The sequence below is a fragment of the Passer domesticus genome, chromosome 4, assembly GCF_036417665.1.
Source record: "Passer domesticus isolate bPasDom1 chromosome 4, bPasDom1.hap1, whole genome shotgun sequence".
Taxonomy (NCBI): Eukaryota; Metazoa; Chordata; class Aves; order Passeriformes; family Passeridae; genus Passer; species Passer domesticus.
The window spans coordinates 18,782,850-18,801,927 of NC_087477.1; the positions used below are offsets into that span (position 1 = coordinate 18,782,850).

General features: G+C 39.3%; 1 long non-coding RNA gene across 1 annotated transcript in view; it reads right to left on the minus strand.

The window, feature by feature from the left end:
- The window catches only part of LOC135298658 (uncharacterized), a 501,452-nt gene that overhangs the window by 56,151 nt on the left and 426,223 nt on the right, over positions 1-19,078 (minus strand). Inside the window, exons 35-38 of the long non-coding RNA XR_010360690.1 lie at positions 8,793-8,860; positions 1,630-1,771; positions 697-811; positions 188-348 (exon numbers count right to left, since the gene is read on the minus strand). This is a non-coding gene — a long non-coding RNA (uncharacterized LOC135298658). The remainder of the gene's footprint in view (positions 1-187; positions 349-696; positions 812-1,629; positions 1,772-8,792; positions 8,861-19,078) is intronic.

The following is a 19,078-nucleotide window of genomic DNA, read 5'->3' on the forward strand; positions in this document are numbered from 1 at the left end:
TTTGCTGCTATGGCACTGAATACTCTGAGGAGAGCAAAGTTACAACAAGGATGGCCATGAGAAGGGAAAAAGACAACTTTTGTTTAGTCACACCTTGTTTTACAGTTCTTCACTGATGCAAAGGTCTTGTGCAAGGGTTGTATACTCTGGCTGACAAATATTTGAAAGGGAGAAGTGGGATATTCACCTTTAAATTCCTGCATTTAGTGTTTGCTTGCATCTTTTGTAATTTCACTAAGAGGAGGGGCCTACCAGGAAAGGAAACCTCACAATCATCTTCTGCTCAAACCTTTATGACAGACACTCATAGTCCTTCTCATCCATCATGTACAGCTCCAACTAAAATCCCTGTCAAGACAACCATACCATGCTTTAATCCAAATTGACTGTGTCTTGTTCTGCTTCTTAAATCTATATGCAATTACATTTTCTATTCAAGTCACTGAGACCTTGGAGACCTTGTTATTTGGGTGAGCTCAGCAAATCTCTGAGGCTCATGCTCCTGACAGCAGCCATACTTGAATCTTACACCTATGAGAAAATGATGATTGACAACCTATGTAATGACTAAAATATAACTCTACTGGTTGCACTTTCTCTGTCTGTACCCACCCCCCCAAATAGTTACTCAAATTTTTTCAAAGTCTGAAGAGAAAATCTGAGCAGCGCTGACTGCCTAGTGAAGAAGCTACCTACCTTGTGAAAATCCAGCTCCAAATGCATCATTATATTTGTAATTTGGGCTATTTATATACTAAAACAGTGACTCTTGCATTTTCTGTGAAAAACTGCAAAGGCTTCCGTGACATTCCTGGAAAGAAAAAAAAAATTCTGCATGAGTTTAATTTCTTTTCTTCATTTGTTTTTATCTCTGTCATGGTTTAAGGGGAGGAGAATCAGAAAAACATAAAACCCAAAGGTTGAGAAAAGAGAAGTTAAATAATTGCAATAAAATCAACAATAATCATAATAACAGTCATGAAAAGAGAGATAACAAAAAGAAAGAGGGCAATCAAAGACCAGTGATTCACAACACAATCGCTCACCTCTTGCTGACTGATGCCCAGCCCATCCCCAAGCACTGATCAACAACTTCCAACAAACTTCCCCAGTTTACATAGTGAGTGTGGTGATCCATGGTGTGGGATAGTCTATGGAATAGCCCCTTGACCAGCTCAGACCAGCTGTCCTGGCTATGCTCCCTCCCAACTCCTTGTGTACCTGCTGGCTGGCAGAGCACTGGAAAAGTCCTTGACTTAGCAACAACTAAAACAGCAATGTGCTACCAATGCCATTTTCATGCTAAATCCAAAACACAGCACCAGGAATACAATTGACTCTATCCCACCCTAAAACCATAGGATAGGACAACCTCCTATCCTGAATTGTTGTTGTCAGGCCAGACTTGGCACATAGCATCTTCAGTGCTGGCTCCATCTAAACTGAAAATGTGCACAAAAAGGACTGGGACAACTTGTGGCAATGTGTGACTGTGCACAATAAGGTGGGAGGAGAGATTTTGGCCAGCAGTACGTTCATCAAAATGCTGAACTTCTACCCTAGGAAAATGCCACAGGATCTTTCATCATGAGGCAGATGCTTGCCTGTCTGCTCACCCAATTTTCTTACCTTCTCAACAAGGGAGAGCAGAGTCAGAGCCAGAAACTGGTATCTGAGTCCAGATATGGCATGTACTCCAAATTGGATGACTCAGTCTCAGAATTATTCCCTCTGGGTTTAGATTTTAAAAGGCCACTGTGGTCTCTGCCAGCTGGTAATGTCAGAAACAAGAGTACTGCTGTTAGTGTTTAACAGGTAATACTGCTGATTTCATGGAGTGGGTTTTGTTCCAGACAGGGATTTAAATTTATTTGTTTTAATGACTTAACTTGTTGACAAATAAACATTTGATAAAAAAATGGATAATATAATCCTGGCAAACTACACCACAACTTTAGCTTTGCTTTAAATTTGAATTCAGCTATTTATTACATCACCCTTTGCCAGAATTGGGCAGTAAACCACTTTCATATTCAGAAGAATGTTTCCATTTAAAATTTACATTTAAAATTGCAATAAGATGCTGGATCTCATTCTTTTGGAGGGAATTGTATTGCATGACATTAGCTACATTTCTAGAAGAAATGCATTCTGCTTCCTGTATCAGTTTCAATTATCTGGGTGCATTACTCACCCATTTTTATCATGGAATGTTAAAGTTAGTGTAATTCCAAGTGTCACAAACCACAGCTACAAAACAGATTGGATAGCTGTTAATTATTTAAATACTGCATCCTGTACATAATGAATTTCTTACCTACAGTCATGATGTATTATTGACAGCTTGGAAGACTAAATCTATTGCTGCCCAGCGTAATTCTGAAATATAATTTATAGTGGTTATTTGGAGAACTATATCGAGTACATTAAAGCCATATGGTACTGTGGTTTCAACCCCAAGAGATGCCTCATCAGCTAAGAGAAGCATTATGATCAATATGTATATTACTCATTTTTAATAGAGTGTACTAAGCTGTAGAAGATTATTGTTCCTGCCAGTTACTTGAAAATATGAGGTGCAACAATTATTTTAAGATTGTTGGAGAGTTACAGTATTCTCAAGATATAGAAAATATGTCTTTGTTTTGTTATGCTTAAAACCTGAAACATTCTCTAGCAGCTGAAATCCCCCAGAAAATAGCCTGTCTAACTAGAAAAGCTAAAACCTATAAAAGGTAAAAAACCTTATTTGAGCTGTAATGCTCAAACAATTTGCTAAATATGACTTCTCGGAAGGGAAATAAAATGAGTTAGTGACAAAAAGATGAGAACATAGTTTGTCATTTCTCTTGGCAAAAGGATGTAGCATCTGCCACAATTATGCCTATTTCACTGTTAAAAATAAAAAGTGGCAAATATTACAATGATTGTTACAGCCTTAGCAATCAGAGAATTCTGGATCTTTTTAAGACTCATGTTACATATTCCTCAGTACATTAAGAAATATACCACATAAATAGCAAGTATTTCATCAACTTCTGACCTGGTGGAAGCCTTTGCAACTGCAGACAAAGTAAATTGCTCTGAGCATGCAAAGCCACAGGCATGAAAGATGAGCATAAATATTAAAAAACAAAAAAAAAAAAGAACACCAAAAACCAAAAAACCACAAAGCCAAATTTCAGTTATTCCATCAGAAACAGCAAAACTGCAAACTTTACAAAACTGAGTGTGAAGATGATGAGACAAGGCCACATCAGGAGCTTGGAGCAGAGATGGGGAATAAGGAGTGGGAAAGTCTGTGCCCCACTGTTGACCCAAAAGGTAAATACTCAGCCCACAGCACAGGGCAATTCCTCCAAGTCTGAAGACATGGCTAAGGGTCTTGTTTAGAGGGGTTTCAGCTGGAACAGGAAGCTAAGGACTAGATGGAGTCTAGTCAAGAAGTGCATTTGCATGGCGCTCCACCCACACTAATAAATCCTCCAGTGACAATTCAGGTCCAGCTCTTTGAATGTTGTCTGGAACTTTCACCCATTTCTGCATTAAAATCAGATTCAATGAAAAGCTTTTAAAATGAGTTGCTTCTTCAGCTTGCAGTGGGGAGGATGCAACACAGCTCAGCAGTCAGTTAAGCTTAATCAACTTTAAATATTTTTTCTAAAAGAAGTAGCTCCTTACAATTCAATGTGACTGCTTGCCCATAGATTCATCTGTACTTTGTTCCAATAAATTTTCACTGTTTCTTTGAATACTTGATTCAGTATTTTCTAAAAACTGACTACATGAGAAAAAAACCACTTTCATTCTGAAATACTATCACAGAAGTATGCTACCAGGATACTGAAAAACACCATGACAGAAACCCTCATGTCCTTTTTATCCTCTTAAAGGCCTCAGCTGGACTTCAGCTCTCATGATGCATGATGGCCCCCAGGTTTTTCCCATTTGTGTGTTCCTCACCAAGAACTTCAGCAGTCAGTGGTAGCTATTTATGTCACTCACCAGCCCTCTGACAAACTGGGGGTGTCACAAGTCCCAGAGAAGCTCAGCAGACACAAAGGACAGGGCTTTTGGATCAGGAATACCATGCACTTGGGAGGACAGCTGTAGCTCTTCTGAGATAGCTCTTTTATAGAGAAAAGCATTCTCCAAGCCACCCTATTTAGACGTCCCAGAAATCCATTAAAAACTGGAAAACCATTCTTAGAGACAGTGGGAGCTAAAGCTAGGCAGAGTTTCTAAGCATGTGTCTTTTTCAAGCAATTTGCATGTTCTTCCATAATTCTCAGTTTTATTTATTTCCAAACCTTCTCTCCCATCTCTTCCCTCCTGCATGACCTATATGTTATGTTAAACAATCAACCCTAGCTTTTTTTTTGCTTCCCCTCTCAGTTCCAGTTACATTAATGATGCCAATGCTTTTTCGTGTATTCGTAATCTCTGTTTCTTTTGTCATGCATCTTGCATTCATGCAGACACTTTCAAATACTTATTAATCCTCTTCACCATCCCACAACAATACTAGTTCATATTCCTATTTCACAAATTTTTTCTCTTGATAATTTTTCCTTTCTTTTTTTCTCCTTTGGACACAGACTGCCAGTTTTAGTGCTGAATCCCAGTTTTTCTGGGACAGATTCCTTGCCTTTCCTTTCCTTTTGCTTTGTTTTCACCCCTCAACATTTATTTCTGTGCCAGAGCTAGAGGTTCTTTATCAAGACCTATCTCCTGAGACAGTTTAATACATTAATGCTTCTTTTCTTTTCTTACAATGCTGAGTGCCCTGTGAAATATTCATTAAATAAGCTTAAGCAACTGTTGCATTAATTGCCTCTGCAAACTGTTTTGAAGCACTTCAGGTTTTAACCTACATCATGTCCATGCTACCAAGTTTTCCTTTTGTCACAAGGAGTGTTCCTGCAAAAAATGTTTCTGTTACTCTTTTTCAACATTAATTCAGGAGTAAAGCTATATTTTAGATTGGAACAAGTCCAGAACTGTTATTTTTGATGATGGACAACACTTTCTTCCTCTGGGAGATAAAAAGGTCAAATTATAACAAGCTGTTTTGCCTTGCCACTTCAGGCTGCCTCTGGTCCAAAAGATGAAATCATAACAAAGCAAACGCCTCAACTAAATAATCAAGCACATCACTACTTAGAGAGAAGAGTAGAAAGCTGCAGGGTTGAAGAATCAAAAAGAAAGTCTTCTTGAAGTTTCCCTGTCTATTTAAAAGTGAAGCAACAAGTCAGTGGTACAGACAAACAAAACCGTGATGTTCAAAACATACTGGAGACACCCGGTTGGAGGTACTTATGGGAAAAGACAGAATTGTCATGAATAGGCAAGGAAAGCACCACAGAGAGAAAGTTTATGCAGGCTCTGGGATCTCACCATTTCAGGGACTCTAAACTGCCAACCTCTTTTCCCTCTTCCTAAATCTTTCAGTGGAGGGAGCATTTGACTCTGGAGAGAGTCAGTCATGGGAAACACAGCTGATAAACCTAAAAGAAAGCCATTGCATTGTTACACAAGAGAAAAAAGGATGAGATGAGAAAGGCACAGTTGCCCAACAATGCCAACATTGCAGCTCAATTGCATTTTGCTAACAGAGAACTGTAATTGAGTATGACATATTTGGCAAGTGCTCAGAGCCCAAATAAAATGTTGAAATAACCCTTTATAACAGTTATAACACAGTTTATAATGCAGTTATAACATGAAATTAAGAAATTTGCATTGAATTTGAGAATGAAAGGGCATATCCCAAACACCACCTACACTCACTGTGATACATCTAGTCAAATTTGAAACTATAATTGAAATATTTTGTGCTACCAAATACAAGAAGGAATATCACTACATCTGGCACAGATGTCATGGATGTATCCCCTAGCATTCCTAGCTCAACAACTGTGAACGTTGACAGGAGAGGAATGGTCATCAGAGACCCACGCCACCATCCTAAACAGAACTTCTTTCTCCACTTACCTGATCCAACAAGGCCCTTCTTAGGTTTTTACATGTTTTAAGATAATTAAAATCAAACTAGCATCCTTGGAGATGAAGTTGAATACATGAGTAGTAGCTTCCACCCCAATGACAAGGCTATGCTCAAAAATTTTCTCTCTATCAGCTGGTCTGAATTAGTAAATCCAAAGAATTACAGCATATGAACAGGGCAGAGAGGAACTGCTAAACCTGACAAAGCCAAAAATAGACTTTTAGAGTCCAAAAGCAATATCACAAGCCTGATATAAGAATATGAAGTTCCTGAAGGTCAAAGACTATGTCTGAAGTATAGGACCTGGAATCACTCACTGGTCCCAGATGTATCCTGATTCCACTCTGCCCAGGATCCATGTCAGGATGAGGGCTGAGCACATGCCACCTGCCAAACAACATGAATTCCAAGGGAAAAACAATTAACAAACCTTGCCTCGAGACTTCATACAGATCAGATTTACTGCTCCACCTAGACAGAGCCTTCAAGTTCTCTTAGTAATGAACCAGCTAATTAAATCAGCACAGAGCCCTTTCACTGCTGTTAACCAGCCCAGACTGCTAGCACAGTCTCATTTTCCAACATGAGCAAACCCATGTCCTGGCTCCTGGATGCCCTGAAATAAGAAAGATCCTGGGAGTCTATAATTTACATTTTATCTCAGTTACACTTGCACGAATCTGGAGTAAATTCAGGGAGGAAAATGGAGACATTTCTGATTCCAAGCCATATAATTCAGGTGAGGGTCTGACCACCCAATATGTCTGCAGAGAAACTCTTATGCCCACTTAGGAATGAGTTGCATTCATTTAGGCAGCCAGCTCACACCTGGCTGGTCTACAATTTCTACCATTTCCTTTTTCCCCTGTCAAATCTTCCTACCCTCAACAGATGCAATTCATGTTCTTTTGATGGATGCCAAAGAGTGGGTTAAATTCTTGTCCCAGTTTTGTGTGTATGGAGTTGTTAAGCATCAGAAAGGAGACTGGCCAAAAAGACACAGCATATCATCCTGCAGATCATTAACTGGAAACGTAATCTGCCCCACTCTAGGTGTCACCTCCAAGAAAAGACCACAGAATGAGAAGCACAGTGCTCTGAGCATGGGAGTACTCTGTGTTCCTCTCCCTGCCCCATGTGCAAGCATCACAGCCAGCAGCCAAGCACAAATCAGCATTTTACACAAAAAGTCTCAGAACCTGATAGCAGATCCAAACAGCAATTCAGCGTCACGCACTCTGAAGTGGTCATGTAATTTATGTATTATGATAATCTGGTTTTCATCTAACCTACTAATTCAACCATTGTTCCATTTAAATAATTGGCAATCTGACTCCCCACCCATGTTGAGGAACATGTACACTGCTCTCTTGCAAGGATACCATTAACCTGGACAAAATGCCATGAAAAAAGAACAAAGATAATTTCCCAAGGGAAAAAAAACCCAGCATTCACTTTCACAGGAGTTTATCTCCCATTATATACTTTAAAACAGGTAAAGTTTTGAACATTTAGAAGGAGAAATTATATCTAGCACTGTTTGAAAGGATCGCTTTCAACACTTTATTGTAGGAAGGGTTTGGGTTTTGTTTTCTGGATTTTGTTTGGTTTTTTAAACATATCTAGAGTATATCTACAGTAACGAGCCTCTTTCCTAAGAGTGTTATGTACTATTCTGGTTAGACTCCACCTGGAGCACTGAGTACAATTCTGGCGTCCCCAACATAAGAAGGACACAGAACTGTTGGAGCAAGTCCAGAGGAGGGCCACAAGGTTGATGAGGACTGGAGCACCTGCCCTGTGAGGACAGGCTGAGAAAGTAGGGTCTGCTCAGCCTGGAGAAGACTGAGTGGAGACCTCAGAGAACATTCCAGTATCTGAAAGGGCTCAGGGAAGTAGGATAGGGACCCTTTATCAGGAGCTTTAGTGATGGGACAAGGGAGAATGGCTTCAAACTGAGAGAGGGCAAATTTAGGTTAGATATACAGAAGTTGCTTACTGTGAGTGTGGTGAGGCACTGGAACAGGCTGTCCAGAGAAGTTGTTCCATTCCTGGAAGTGTTAAAGCTGGGTTAAGTGAAGCTCTGGGCAATCTGGTATCGTAAAGGGTGTCCATGGCAGGGGGCTGGAATTAGATGATCTTTAAGCTCCCTTCCAACCCAAAACATTCATTGATTCTATGATAATCAGCCTAGCAGTGGCTATAGAACATCTACATGGGACTTTCTAATTAGCCACAATAAAGACAATAAGAGCCACACAACACTGCTAGGGACATTTCTTCTGTCAAAAATTCCTTAACCTGGTTCTGCAAGGCAGTGTCCAGCCTTGTCTTTAAACACTGCTCTTTCTCACAGAGTGCTACGCAAGCAGCACTCAGCATTTGCTCATTTTAGCCACGGTTTTCCTGTCTCCTGCAAGGCATTTGCAAGTCTCCTGTGTAGCCAGACGCACCCAGCTCCAGGTTACCTCGTGATGCAAGTGAGGTTACAGCATGCAAACAGCCAGGGCTTTCAGCCTGGACAATCATTTACACAGAGGGGACCTTCCACTTGTACTGCATTTCACAAAGTCAGCAAGTACAAGGCAGTGAAGAACCCCATCCACAAAATGCTATTAAGCATTCTTACCCTAATTACAAGGTTTGTGGGGTTTCTTTCAGTTTTCCACTTCAGTTTGGAGTAGTCAGCCACCCGCACAGTATTACAAGTAGCATAAAGAAGCCACTGGCCCTTTCAACACATGAACTAGAGGGTACAAATTGCAATTAAAAGGCATACTCACACCATTCTCCACTTCTCTTGTTCTGTACCAGAGCACAGTTATTCTATGTTGGTCCTCACCAAGAGATGCACTGCCATGAAAGGAAACAAGAGAAGTTACCAATGACAAGTTCTTCATTTACCTATTCTATTAAGAATATTTTTTTAAAATGCATGTGTTGCAGGAAAATTATGTACTCACTTTATTAGGCAAGAGTATTGAATATGCCTGTTGTATTTTTTCTTTATGCATTTATTAAAAAAATTTAAAATTTGGAAGATGAATGGTATAAAAACAGAAATAAATTGGATCTTATTCCAGAAAAAAAAATGCAGCCTGGATTTCCTAAGTGTTTATCTAGCACAGTGCTCTTTTCACAGCTCATTTCAAATTTTACGAATGGTCTTTTTCATTACAAATTTTCAGGCCAATTCTGTCAAATACAACAACTGAAAAGTTTCCATAGAGGCACAAATTTTAAGAAGTATTTCTTTGCCTCATCAAAATTTTCTCTTTTCCCTTTATTTCCTCTCCATCACATAATTTAAACCAATGGGTGGAAGTTCTACTCCTAAATAAATCTTTTCTTCCCTATTGATTCCATTACCACATAAGTTTTCTATATAGTGGAGATATTCACATTTTAGATGGGTTTGTGAGGTTTGTCTTTAACTTAGATGTTACTTTCTTCAGACTTCTCATAATTTTAGGCTTCCTCTCAAGTCTTAGAACTCAATATGAGCCAATCTGACTCTTCAGGACTTTCAGATAGAAGTAGTGAAGCACATTTGCCTGTCATAGAAGTGTGAAAACAGAGCAGCACAAGGAGCTTGTTTTTTGCTAATCATTTCAGCAGGACTTCAGCTAAACTTGGAACTTACTTGAGGAAGGCCTAAATCTCAAAGGTGATAGGTACACACAAATTGTACTGGTGTAGAAAGTAGTTCCTTACTTGACAAAGAAAGTAGAAAATACTTTCAGTACAGGAATTGGGTACCAACAGTGAAAACATTTTACTCCTGAAGTAGCCAGGCTGCTGTTTGGGCACAGAGGGAAGTCCTTTATCATGCTCCTTTGTAAATTCACGTCAGTGGGATCTGGGTGTAGAGAGTGTGGATTAGGCAATGGGGGAAAACTGTGGACCTGCCTGAGCTGCCAGTGCCAGTTGTCAAAAATCAGACACAAACAGCCTCCCCTGAGGAACTTTCTGGCATGAAAACTGCAAGAACTTGGGGGCACATGGACTGGGACTGAGCTGAGATTGCCATGGAAAGCATTATGAAACTCAAGTGGCAAGCCTGCAGGAGCACCATGGGCTTTGATGTCTCTTTAGGGCCTAACATAGCCTGAATGCTTTTGGCTTGCTTTTCATGATGTTCCCCAACTGTTCCATAGCCTTTCCATGGGGACATCAACTTCTAGTGCCCTCATGGTTTATCTTGCACTGATTTCAAGCCCTCAGAATCCACCAGATGTGAATACTGACAAACAAACCCATTTATCTTGGGAAGACGAACCAAAAGCAAACATGAAAATAACCCCCCATGTTGGCTAAAAGTTCCCTCTGGCATCTCTCTTTGGAAATAAGAAATGCAAGACAGAAGTTCTCCTTTCTTATTCTTACAAGCTAAGCTAATTTTTCTCAGTTACATAGAAAGGAGTTGAACAGGCTATCAATATAGCTTAATAACACTGTCAACTCTTTGCTTTCTGCTGAAGCAGTTGGGATGAAAAACTGGTTCATTCTTATCACTGGATCTTATTTGCTTTCCCCTCTGCAAAACTACAGTTTGTTACTATGGGATTATGTCAAATAACCACATATTATTTCTTTGGCCCTCAATTCCAAGCCCTCCACATCCTCTGGCTGGGCTTGGTCCTGAACCATAACTGACAATTTCTGTAGAGCTGCTAAGGCACTCATCTTGTTCACTGAGCTCCTGTTCTCTTATTCCCTGAGCAAAAAGTCAGTGCCCAGGAGCTTAAATCCCTGCTCTCTGCTCACCTGCAAGATACCAAGAGAAAAAGCACAAACAGTACTTGTTCTACCAATCACCATACACTGCAAACCACACACTGCAACTATGTCATTAATGGGATTTGTTAAGGTTGGAGAGAATAACCAAAACAATCTATAATTTCCCTGACAGCTCCAGCTGAAGGGCAAATTTCTTCTGCCTGTTCTGCACTGTGGAGCTTTAATTGTATATTCTATTCCCAGAGGGCTAAATTATACTCTCAGTTACAACCATGATATAATTAAAGTTAATGGAGTTGCTCAGGTCTAATTGAGGGCGTAGTTTATTGCAGCAAATGTTACATTACAATAAATCATTGAGAAGGATTCCAAGCTTTATATATCACTCCGTTTCCAGAAATCTGAGTTAAAATTCTTTAAATAAAGCTCCACTGTAGTGGGTAATTGTCCTCACCAAAAAAATCAATGACTATACAGTAAGCAGATAAACACTGAGTAGCACATTCATCACTTTTATCAGCTTCTATAACTATCCTATTTTTGGTAGCTTTTTTGGGGTTTGGGCTGTGATTTTTTTGGGTGATTTCTTTGTGTGGCTGGGATTTTTTAACACATTTTAAATTGTTATAATGCAAAGAATCCTATTTACAAACAGATACCTGATAAAGAAGCAGTGCCACAAACATACCTGCTGTGCACTACAGAAACAGATGTTAACTCCTGCCTGTATGTGCATGCACAGCAGAGAGAAAGGGCTTGTCCTCCTCTCAAACATACTACTGGACAGCGAGCAAAGGCCTCGTTCTAACAGCTGTGGACAGAACCAACAGAGCTGAGTTTTAACCCAGCTAGCCTGGGTGCCACTAGCAGTAAAGCCAGGACAAATTTGCCCATTTGAAAGCTATCCTTTGGTAAAGTGTGCCTTTAGATTCCAATATTAGCTGCATGAGCTTTGCCAGCATTCCCACAGTGTCCATAGCAAACCCACTGCTTTACGTCTCTATCCTGCTATTACACCTTTCAAAGTAGAGTGGATAAAATCTGGAACATGCCAAGTGAAAAGTTTTCATGCTAAATTGTCACACCAGTTTAGTTTACATGAACCTGACCAGAAATCTTTTTCACCTTGTTCTTACAGATAATCCCTTATCTCTACCACAGTTTTACAGATCTACCATTATTACACCTTCAATTCATCAGAGGCACATTAATCTAAACCACCATTAAAATAAAATCTCTGTACTTCAAACATTGACAGATAATGCTGAGATTCGAGTCCTTAAATGTGGCTATCAAAATTAACTTTATTAAGTTAACATTAAAATTAGCTGCTTGCATTCTTATAATTATGAAAGATTTGGAAGATAGAGTATTTTTAGTGTTCAGATTTTACAGCCAATGCTCAGAAAAGCCTCTCCCTTTCATTTAATTTTGCCTCACATTACCTTTTCCCTCCACGCTACATTTTGACACCTTTAGAGACAGAACACCTAATTTCCAGGTCTGTAGCAGCTGGAAACGCTTTGTGTGTGTGCCTGCAGCTGTGCGATGTCTTTGTCCTCTTTATCTTAAATTCTCTTTTTGTGTTTCTGGTTTGCACAAGCTGTTTCAGGAACTGCTGTTGTCAAAAATCACTTTCCCTGCTCTAGGCTTGGTATTACCACAGGGAGTCTTGGGAGCCGAAACCCTGTCCCCAACTATTAAATAACTCTTCTTTCTTTAGTTCCCCATTTTTACTCTGTAAGCATTGCTTAACCACGCAGGAGTTTTTACAATACAGGCCCGAAACGATGAATTATTAACTTTTTTCCTCTTTTTGTGGGGAGCAACACAAAGCATCGGCTTTTAAAAGTTAAACAAGGATTATCTCCTGTGACTGCGAGTGATAATTGTGCCATTAGCAGGCGTTTATCCCAAGATTATCCAGTGCCTAAGGGTCTCCAGATTTCAAGCTCTGGCTCACTTTTTATTGCCTGAAGGCAGGGAAAAAGCAGGTCAGGATGAAGGTGAACCTCTTAAAAGCTCCGGCTCGGGTCCCTGTGTTTCCCCTCCTGAAAGGAGGAGGAACACAAAATATTTTAGGATCCTTTCAGCAGGGATCTCTCCTCAGGTAGTCTGCTGGCCAGCAAATTGGAAAACATATCACGTCTACTTATGTTCTCCCTTGATATTTTGTACTGCTTCACACCACCGCATCTTTTGAAGATTTCTTATTTTAAGTAGAGCCAGCAGTTGGAGACTGACTGTCTGGTTCTACCACCACTGAGCAAGCTTTCAGTCCTCAAAGGTATTTTAGATTAGTCTCTCTCTCTCTCTCTCTATATATATATATAGATCTATACATATATATCTATATATAAATATATAAAATGTATGAGTCTGTGTATATGGAAAAAATATAAATAGACAAATGAAAATGTATATAACCAAATAAACTGAGACATTACTTATTTAAAAGTTATGCTTTTACACTGTTTATGTCAGAATAGATTTTTTTTTTTAACTTCAATTCTTTCTTTCTTTCCAGGTCTACACTACCACAGAATTTTGTGCCATTTGCCTTCAAGTTCTTCAGTGCTGGGGTTTTGTCAGCTTTGCACAGATCAGAAGTGGCTTTCCAGGGTTCCCTGCCAGCTTTCTTTGGTCTTAAGAAAATTGATTCATGCAGCTCCAGTTATATCCTTGTTTGTAACAACAAAAAGCAAAATTAGCTTGTTTTAGGAAAGGAATATACTTACTTTTTCCTGACAGGATGAAGTACATGACCATTCCATTGGCTGGATCCCTATTTGTCTTGGAATAAATAAAAACTGATATCTATAATAGATAGCATATAATGATATAATATAGAATATGGAGTAGATAATATAGAATAAATTATAATAATAAAAATATATCTAAATTGTTATAAACCCAACATCAGTTGCATAGGCGTAGCCTACACCCTTCTGGAACTGCAGACACACCAAGAATGGCCCTGCACAAATGGTTAAGCACTGGTCCAGGCCAGTCAGCAGACTGTGCTGGCAAGAGAAGGAAGAGGAATTCAAATGTCTGGCCATGGAAGGAGAAGAGCCAGCAGCAGCTGCTAAAGCCAGAATCAACGGGCTGCTCAGGGATGCAGCAACACGGCTGGCATGGGCTAGACCTGCTGCACCATGAATTCATGGGTCTGCTGGGAGCTTTGTCAGCTACTGTCCATGAATGGCTCCAGGACCTCCTGTTCCCTTCCACAGAGAGTCTGCATCTTCTGTGGCTTTTGAGCACACTAAGATTTTGGTATGTGACTCAGGAAGAAGGAGAGTTAGGCTAACCCCAAACTAACATCCAAATACCATGCACATCTTGCAGCATATGTCTTCCACACTCGATGGAATGAGTGAAATCAGATATTCCTGTGTTTAGATTATTTCAAGCAAAAGCATCTCTTGGGAAGATTTAGCCCTCTTCCATTCTCTAATATCAACCACAAAGTGATCATGACAGCAACCTTTATCTGAATACTTTTAGCAGCTGTTTCCACAAGCCAGTTTGGGAAATGGGAAAGCATCTTTTAAGCTGAATGTTTATTTCAACGCTTCTTTTTAGGGACCATCTTCATCACAAGTCAGTGCTTCAGTGAACATTACTGAAGATTGGCATGAAGAATAAAATATAAATACATGGAAATATTCCTGTTGGTCATTAAATTCAATTAAGTTGTTGTAGTTTAAACTTAATTGGAGCTGTGGGGTTTTGCACACAACCATACAAGAGGTATGAAAGGTATAGGAGATCAGCAGTTGCAGGTGTGCATGCCATTATACAGCATGTTTTAGGAGAAACACATGACATGAAGTTACTACAGACACACTGTTTACTGGCCAATGCACATTTGGTTCATATTTTTTTGGAGAGGTAATAAATAATAATATTAGATATAAATGGATTATAATGGGCTTGAGAGATCATATATGGCTTTAGAAATGTCTCAAAGTGCTGCCTGCCACTCCTACAGGCAGGAAGAAATTATCTGCTTTATTAATTTTTTAGTAACTATCTATTTATCCAGGATTGTATCAGACTGTAATGTTGCTGTAATGTCTAGCCATTTTCCAGGGAAATTATGTGTGAGCTTGCCTTTTTTTTTTTTTAACTTCTGAACATTTTTGAGCTTTTTGTTGTCTTACAACCAAAAGAGCACTTAGTCTAAGGATGCTTGAAAGGACTACCAAGGGAAAGCTACTCTGAATAATTGGGTTCTTGCATTGAGTGTTTAGAGTGGCACATGTGCTGGTCACTCTTATTTTTTCTGGCAGCAAGTTCCACAGCATTAGCCCAGCTCCTGTGAACATTTTGTTTCCTGTGGTTATGAGACTTTTCCCATGTTGTTGACAGCTTCATTTTTTCAGAGAAGCAAAGCTGCAGCATGAGGTCATCTTGGTTCATCTGCTATCCCACAAACAAAGAAAGACTGGGAAGAGCTAGTCTACTACAGAAAGCATTGGTGTACCTTAGAGCATACATAAACTCATAATGTGTGGCATATTATAATATATAAAAAACGTGCTTATTCATTTCCCAAGAGAAAAAATATAATGCACTGATTCATAACTACAGAATTAATACCCAGCATATAATGTGATTATTCTTTCCAGTTTTATACAACATAACAGGCAGCAAAATCAAATTCTGTTCGGATGAAAAGTCATACCATGAATATACTAAAATGCATCTCTCATCTTTATTCTAAGGCATGGTGTCACATAGCTTAAAACAACACACTCAGGAAATTATGTGTCTTTTTCCAAGATCCTTTATCTTTTAATTTTGTTTATGCAAGACCTGCCTCAAACAGATACAGTATCATCCAGGCTTCCTGCTAAAGTTCTTACTCACCATAAAAATTGGAGAAATTGCTATTACTCTTGTTATTATTATTGTCACTGGCAGTGCAGGAGAGTTACTCACAAGCAGATGCTCCTCCCTTTCTTCTGCTGTGCTCATGAGCATTTCCACTTTGAAGTACAAAAATGGGGCAAGACAAATGTGCAAGGCACAGGAAAGCATTCCAAAATTCTTAGACGGGACAAATACCTAAACTTACAGCATCAATGAGATTTAACCCTGTCAGTTTCCCCAGGCATCCACAAGGTCTGTAATGCAGCTCATGCCAATTTCCATCTCAATATCTACAGTTTAACAGAGCATTTAAGGCACAGTGGAGTTAAGGGAAGGACTGAGCCCATTCCCACGAATGGATTCATTGGCTCCTCTTTCCCATAACCAGAGAATCACAGAATATCCTGAGCTGGAATGGAGCCACGAGGATCATCCAGCCCAACTCCTGGCTCTGCAGAGGCTGGAGATGGAGACTGTAGAGGGAGAGGGATGTTCTTATCTGTGGCACTCTGTTCCCAGGGTCCCAGCTGAGCTTCCCAAGTTCAAGCTGAGCAGCCAGAATGAGCGAGGGTGAGACGAGGCTGCACAGTTCACAGCATCCTACCGGGCTGCACGGTGCCCTCTCAGCTATCATTTCAACCAAAACTAACTCTTACCAAATATGAATAACTGCCTTGACTGTTTAAACTGGTAACCTTTTCCTAACATTGCTGCTTATAATTAGATTTCACAGAAAACCAGACTGGTGGGTTTCTCCGAGCCTGACATTTTTATCATGTGAAATATGTTGGATCAGGTAATCAAAAGGCCTTAAGGTCAGGTAGCATGACTGAATTGCTGTTAGTAATTAAATGTGCAATAAATAAAAGTATCTGCTGTAGCTAGAAAAGACCATGTAGGTAGCTTCGTGTTCTGTTTTATAAATCATATTAAAAAAAAGTGTAGGGGTTGTTTTATATTAAACATGGTGGTTATATGTGCCAAAGATTTATTAGTCCAGTCTGTCTTATGGTGAGTGGCTGCATTCCAGATTCATGTGGTAGAATAATAAAAAATTTTTAAATGGCTGTAGAAGTTGATGGACCAAGATGGAGTTAGTTACTCCATTGGCTGCCTGTGATGTCATAGCTGTGGCTGCAGCCCCATATATGTTTACGAGAGGTTTATTCCCCTTAATTTCCACCTATCTCATAATAACAATCAGACACTCAAGAGCAGACTGTTCCTAAGAAATCACTCGATTTCCCTGCTGACTGGAGTCTCTCAGCCCCATCTACTTCCCCCTGAACCCAGGGTCTGCAACTGTGCCTCTGAATTTCTCTCTTCCTCAGTCTTTGCCTCCACACTTTGCTGGAAAGGAACAGCTGTATTTAGGGTTAGGGTTTGGGCAGGCTATGGAAGAACTTTCTGTTCCAAGCACTTAGCATGAGACCCTGCAAATGCTTAAACACATATATAATTTCCCTTTTGCAAGTAGCCTCACTCACTTCAATGTCACCATTATGTGAACAAAGTTATAACCCTGCTTAAAGGTTTTCAGGAGACTTACTACCTATATTTTCAGAGGCCAAGAATGCTGACGGCTCTTAAAGAAAATAAAATGAAATAGAGACACGCATGATTTGGACTATGTTCAGAATTTTCTCTAATTGCTTTAATCAAATTCCCACTAGGCATTGAAATTAAATTGTCTACGTTAGCTGAATTCCACTGGTCATTACTGGCTGGCAGTGGTTGATGTATCAGATTTTCTATTTCTTGTTTTTCTTATGCATGGGTGTATTATATATAGACATTACTGGGGTGTCTGGCAGTCTCCCAAAGAAACTGCCTTTACTTCATGGCAAGATTTTTAAAAAATACACTGTTTGATGTTTCAAAATGGCTGCAAATTCAAATTTTGGTCTGTTTTTTTTTTAAGGCTTTCTATCATGCAACCTGTTGCATGAATTTTGAATGGTACCATGAGTAGGCAGATGGGTATCTGCTCCACAGAGTACAAGTAAATCAATTTGAGGGATTTCCTTATAAATTCAAAATTGGAGAACCTGGTCTGCACTAAGCAGACAGAAGAACTTAAAGAACTTATATATATATATATATATATATATATATATACACACGTACACACACTACACTGAAGGACTCACCAAGTTCTGGTGCTAAAAACCCTAGCTACAAAAAAAAAAAAAAAAAAGATTAGTAGTTAAATGAAAAAAAAAAAGACCCCATGAGCAAGAGTTGCTCAGGTGCATATTTTGCCTTTTTTTTTTAACACCTTTATTTTATAGATACACCTTCCAATTCGCATTACTTGTTATAAACAATACTTTACAGGTTATTTTCAATAATCTATTTCTCAAAAATTTCTGAACTGATTTTGTGGGGTTATTTTTCCAGGTAAAACTATTTCCAGTAAATACAAAACAATAAGATTCCTGTGCCTAAATAGCAAAGGCCTCGTGTCAATACCACATCCCCACATCCCTGAGGAGCACACTCTTTGTCTAAATTGAATTATAAATGATACTCTGGTGAAGGAAGTAATAGTCTAGTAGCACTTTAGTCTTAATGCCATAGCTGTGTTTATTAGTTTTGGCTGTTTGATAAACAGAGAGAGGTTTTAATTTAACATAATTGTTCGTCTCCTAGATAGAGAGCCATTACTGCTACAGCCAACTAATATCCCTTCCCATGGGAGATCCTGTCAAAAAGGAAACAATATCAATTTAATTATTTTGTTTTCTGAACATGCTGCAGCCTTGGGTATTGACTTCATGTTTTTCTTCAGTAAATGTAGCTCATGTTATGGTACCAAATTTAAGGAACCTGTGCTCTTATTTTTTAAACTGAGAAATGAAAGATTCTTTATTAAACAGACATGTAAAGAATTGTATTAGGTTTCTTGCATGCAGCTATGATTCTTCTTCCAGCTCTGTAATTTCGTTGTAATTTTAAGCCATACTTTAGCAAAACTCCAGGGATTTTGCATACAGGAGTGTTTAATGCTCAAAATGTCTTTAGCTGTGCATTACTAATCACAAAGGATTTGGTTTAAAAACTGTTCTTTTAAGCAGCAAGATATTTTCAGAAGTCACCAAATAGAACAGGAAAAAAAGAAAACTGGCTAGGAAAAAAAAAATACACTCTCCAGAATACATTTGAGAGGCCTAATTATCACGCATGAGCTCCTATTAGAAGGTTAGTAATAGCAGTAGAAAACTGCTCTTGGATTATTGCTTCCTGTGCAAGGCAGCATTACTCAAAGCGTAATGGAGACAAATCCAGTGCTCGGCGAGTGCTGAAACGTTTGTGACTGGAGAAGGCCAGGCCTTGGAGCTGACCCCACAGGCATTCAAAAGCCTCAGTGAGGCCGTGAGGTGGCTGTGCCTCCTGACAGACGGATGCTACCGGGCCGGCGTGCCAAGTATCTGCAAGATTAATCTCTGT